Consider the following 6,000-nt stretch of genomic DNA (forward strand, 5'->3'; position numbering starts at 1 on the left):
TTTGAGATAAGCAATAATTTATTATGGTTCCAGAGTAGGTGGTTCTGAGTTTGTACCGTGTCTCCGTTTTACCTCTCATTTAAAAAATTAAAAATCTCATGTGTTGGGCCCCACTTTTTATTTTTTCCTAATGCAAGTGTCTAGAGCTCAATGAAAACTTGACTATTTCCCTGAGTGCTTGTGGTCTTTTTCCAAAACATACCAGGTAATTATAGATAGGAATCCTTTAAAAGTGGCCCCAAGATATTGGTTAGGAGTTTTGAACCCAAAACTTCATGGATCTCTCTCATGAGGCCTTAGGAATCTCTATACCAACCCTTTGAAAAGAGAGTGTGATGTAATGGAAAGGAAGTTTAATGATAGCAAGAAAGAATGTATTGGGGGGAGGGTTTAGTGATGAGAGCAGGAGGGAGAAGGAAGAAACAAGTCAGGAAAGTTACAGCTTTTGGCAATCAGTCCGGTTGGTTCCTCCTTACCTGCCTTTTTGAGGTTGAACCTTTTAGGGGGAGAAAAATCTTTTCTTAGAAAAAAAAAAACCTTGAAGGATGTGTTATCCGGGCTTTTTAGAGGTAATTGAACTTTTGCGGATCAAATTCATATTTTGATGGGTTGCATAGAATCAAAGCGATAGAAATATCAACCATGCCACCAACCTTGCAATGGGCATCACTGGTGACAACTCCACTCACCCAATTTGACATTAGCGACTATCGAACCACAATGTACCCTCTAATTATGTTATCTGACCAAGGCAATAGTCTAGTAGGTCAGAACTCCACAGCCAAGCCTTCGCCATGATTACGCCAAAATCTTACTCTAAGGTGCTAATCTGCCCTCTAATGGCCTAACTGGTCCTAGGATTGATCTCACTCTAGCCAGTATTGGTATGTGCTGACTCATTATTGCAAGGCCTGAGACACTGCCTGTAGTGGTATGTTTTAGCGGTTATGAATGTCTGAACTTAGCTTATACCCCATTGATTTTGCTAGTTGTTGTGAGTGTATGTTGGTTTGGTTGAGTTACCTGTTGTTGATAACATAAAAGGGTGAGAAACAGTCTTGGTTACCTAATAGTGTGTGCTAAATTTATGATGCTATGTTGTTTGCTATTATAAAAGAGTGTGGATCATTTGTTGGTAAGGTCCAAACATATTTTTTCTTCTATTGCTCGGGAATGAATGATGTAGGAGTCTGATGTATAGCTTGGAAATTGATGAAGTGGCACAAGGGTTGCCCGGCACAAGTACCATGTGGCATGGATGGAATTGTCCTAGCTGGAAAAATGTTACAAGGAGGCTAGTCAAGCCTAAGGGCTAAATATCACACATGCCATGTAAATATCATAGCTAAATCCACATGTGCCAAGTTTCTTGTAGTATATGAAATTCAAAGAAAAATTAGTTAGAGGCACATGCATATGCTAGATTTTAGGAAGTAGAAGCCATGTGCTTTATTAAATCGAGCATGTGATTAATATGTCAAAAGGGTATTTTGGCATGTGATGTGAGTTAATTGTGGATGATGAAATTATCCAAAACTAACTCCTAGGATAAATATCCATGCACACGTATTGTAATTCATAGTTTGGTTCATTGTTAATAGAAGTTTCATTCCTCTTTTCTCTACCCCCCCCCCCCCAAATTTCTCTCTCTCTCTCTCTCTCTCTCTAGAAAGTGCAATTCTTTTATGTATTACATCATTTGGGTATCAAAGCATAGGGTTTGATCATTATTCTTGAGTTGAAGGGAAATCATCTCCACCATAGATTCAACCACTGCAGAATTTCACCTTCTGAAACTTTCAGCCACTCCATTCCTCTCAAGCTATAAGTAGGTACAACCCAAACCATACCTGTCCCTTTCCAAGTAAGTCAACCATCAGAAATTATAATTCACTTCAAAAATTCCTGTCAACCACCATAATTCATACAGCTTTTCATTTCAGACAGATCAGAAATTCTGGTATGCACATTCTGATTTCTCATTTCCCAACCTCAAGAATCCAATAACCCACTCCATACCCAAACCCTAATACTTTCTCTCACCATACCCCATCTAATCTTCCAAATTTGATCAACTTTCAGAAGAAATCCTGATCTGATTCTTGACAAACCTGATCTACCGGAAACTTTTCTGCAGAAATTTCAGAATCAGATTTCATTCTTGCAGCAACCTTCAACCTAAATTCCAAGATTCTCAATTCCATGACCCATAACCCCAACATAAACATAACAACCTTGATCCTTAACCAAAGACATAACCTAGAAGCCCTCTATACCATTAGGTCAAACCAGAATTGTAGCAATTTTTCCATTGTTCTGCAGTAAGTTCTCCAAGAATCAAGTTCTGGCATCAAGAATTTATTTATTTTTATTTTATGAATAGCATTAAGACTTGATTGAGGTTGACCAATCCCAAACACATCAATGTACATGACCAAACCTATCCTAAAAACACCTAGAAACCATTCAAAACTAGGTCCAAACCCTTCCAAGAACCACAAACAGTACCAAACACACAACTTATTCTTATGACACAAAGAGCAAGAGGAAATGAAAATCGAAGCAACATGTGGCTGTTCCGGAGATGGAACATGAAGTACCTCCTCACATGGAGCCTAATGATGCTTGAAATTACCAAGTCGATGAGATTGAATAACTTGGGAGGCAGATTGAGGTGCCAACCACACTGGTTTAACAAATGGCTGCTCCTAGCGCTTGGAGTGACCATAGGAGCAGAGCTCAATCCATGGATCACCTACATCAATAAGACCAGCCTATGGAGAAACATAGGCCCAGGTGGGAAAACAACATTAAAGTGGAGATTCCCAAGTTTTCAACTAGAATGAGTTATGGAAGAGGAAAATGTGAAGTTAATCTAAATCTGACTCAAGGGGCAACCCTCCACGTGGTGAGAGCAGCTCCAACATACTGAAGACGAAGATGAAGGGAAAGATCCAGATTGGTAAAAAATGAAAAAAGTTGTTGCATGAGCAATCTTTCCCTTCAACTAAATGCAAACCCTTTATAAAAGTTCTCAGAATCTTCACCAAACAGGAAGTTTCCAAGATTACACAGAAGCTTTCTATAAATTAATACTGCAGATTGATTTAAATGAAAGCAAGGAAAAAATGATCACTTGATATTTAAATGGACTGAAGCCGTCAATCCAAGACCTGCTAACCTTACACTCCATATGAACCATTTCTGAAGCGAACAACCATACACTGTTGATTGAAAAACAACAAACAAGAGGGTCCTCAATCATTTATGTCAATTACCTTGAATTGCTTGGGATTGAACTAATTTTTGGTATCGCATAAGTGGGACAGTTTTGGTGTTAAATGTTTGTAAGTTTAACCTTTGCATCAACTTATCAAAAAAAAAAAAAAAAACAAATAGATGTGATAACAAATGTTACTCATCATGGTCAATGAAATACTCCTTCGCTAAGATGAGGCTATTTACTATGCTACACCAGTAAATGATGGAAGTTAATAGAGTAAAATAGACCAATGCAAAATGACCACACTTACTAAAACATAATTTCCATGTCAAAGCGTTAAAACCCAAGAGTTTTGCTACAATTAATTTCAGAGAGTAAAATGAACAACATACATATAACACTAGCATATAGAATTGTAGATTTGACATACTAGTTAAAGCAGAAGTATTTTGAAGTCACACAAATACTGACCTGGTCCTGCAACTCAACCCCTGTAGGGAAGCTTTGCTCTTGCCTATAAAAAGAAGTGATCCACTTAGAATTATAGAGTTACAAACTTCAACATGCCCAAACAGAAATCTAATACACACGCAAAGAAATTAACCTGTAGAATGCTCTAATCTCAAACACAGCCATGAAAAACAAAATATATACCAATATTGTGCCACTTTCTGGTTTTTTTTAACTAAAACAAAATCTCTAATGAAATCCTGCAAAAACAATACATTCAAAAGATAAATATTCACAAATCAATGAACAAGCAAACTTGTTGCTAAAACCAGCCAATTAAATTAAATAAGCAAAAAGAATTCAATATTAACCTTTATATCTTCTATCTGCTTGTCTCTTTCTTTAAGTTCCTCATTCAATTCATCTATCTCCAATTCCATTTCAATCTATACAAGGAAAATACAAACACAGAATAATCCGTCAGCTTTGTTAGCATCACCTAATGAACCCCAAACACAGAAAATACAGAGATAAGCAAGAATAATTCATTATTAACCCTTACGTATTCCATCTGCATGTCTCCTTTTTCAAGTTCCTCATTCAATTCATCTCTCTCCACTTCCATTTCAGTCTATACAAGGAAAATACAAACACAGAATAATCCGTTAGCCTCGTTAGCATCACCTAATGAACCCCAAACACAAAAAATACAAAGGCCCAAATATCATAAGCAAGAGGACAATGTAACAGTAAATGATCCACAGACTCAACACTACACTTACACATCCAACAGCAATTAATAAGATCAACTAGCATCAAGATTTTTCCCAAAGAAGCTGTTCACACAAAAACACTTGTCCACAGAAAATGACCTCAACATGCACCCATTTTTATATAGAACGAACTGTGAACTTATAATTACCATTCAACATCCATCTCAGCCAGATTCTCCAACTTCCAATCACGGAAATCTCAAATAAATCTACGGTTCCGACAACGCGGTCCATCCATCCCCCCTCTTAAATTCAAGAGGGAAGATTACACATCTTTATAGTCAGTAATCAAATATAAATTAGGATACAAATCCTTTATTGTCAATTATCAAATATAAATTAGGATACAAATCCTTTAGCACCTGCCCCCATGTTACTCATCATGCCAGAATTTGACCTTCCTCTTTTTCTTTATTTGAAACAGATATTATCAACAAATTTCTTCCAACCAGCTCTTATACCTTTCCAAAGACCACCCTCATAATGTCTTCTAAACACCTCAAAAGTCCAATCCCCCAATGACACCCCATATTACATCCCAATAGACTGTCTTCAAAACTGATGGCTCTCCTCATCAAACCTTCATAACCACCCAACAAAAATTTATTATAAGTATCGACTTCTTCATCCTTAAACCCCAGATGTTATGGGAAAGGATACTGCATTCAAGTGGCATGTGAATTCCCCATCTTCTAATCCCATATAATATTCCATTGAGCTTTCCATTCGATTAGCTACATGTGTGGCTAGAGCAGTGTCTGAGCAATACATGAAACTTTCTTGGTTATTGGACCAAGTAAAAGAACCTCCTAAATGAAGATCAAAGGGGTTTTCATTGAAAGATGATATTAAGAAATCTAACATATCATAAGAGTATGTCTTGCACCCTAATCTTTCAATACCACATTAAAATCCCTAGCACTGCACCAATCCCCACCCATTTTGCATACACCTCAAATAGTTCATCCCATAATCCACTCTTAGATTGTTACCATCTGCACCATACACTCTTAAGCACACCCAATCGAAACCATCTGCAACATTTTTTGAACAGGATACCGAAAATCTTCCCACCACCACATCAATGCTTTCAACCACCCTTTTGTTGCATAAATCACAATTCTGCCTACTGTATTGTTAGCATATAATGTTACTGATGTTGGACAAATAGAGAAATTTGTCTGCATGTGGATTTAGGGTTAGAAGAATTTGTGCATCTATGGTTAAAAATTGTTGAAGGAAGGGTTATGGGGTTGTGTTAGGAATTAAAAGATGGTTTAATGAGTTATTTGATGGCAATTTGGTGGAATATAGTATGTGTGAGGTTTTAGGATTTTGAATGATAAAGGAAATGACGGGATTGAATGATGTTTAAAGGCTGTATCAACGGTATCTGTGAACATAAAGAGAAGAAGAAAAGTGAGAAGAAAACTAGAGAAAAGAACAAATAAAGACCAACATGCCTCAATGCTTAAAACACTAATAATTTTATTAGTCAATTCCGTCCTTCTTTGATTACAGTTAACAAAAGTATGTACAAATGACTCTTTCTTT

This window comes from Quercus robur, chromosome 3, assembly GCF_932294415.1.
Source record: "Quercus robur chromosome 3, dhQueRobu3.1, whole genome shotgun sequence".
In the NCBI taxonomy this organism is placed as follows: domain Eukaryota; kingdom Viridiplantae; phylum Streptophyta; class Magnoliopsida; order Fagales; family Fagaceae; genus Quercus; species Quercus robur.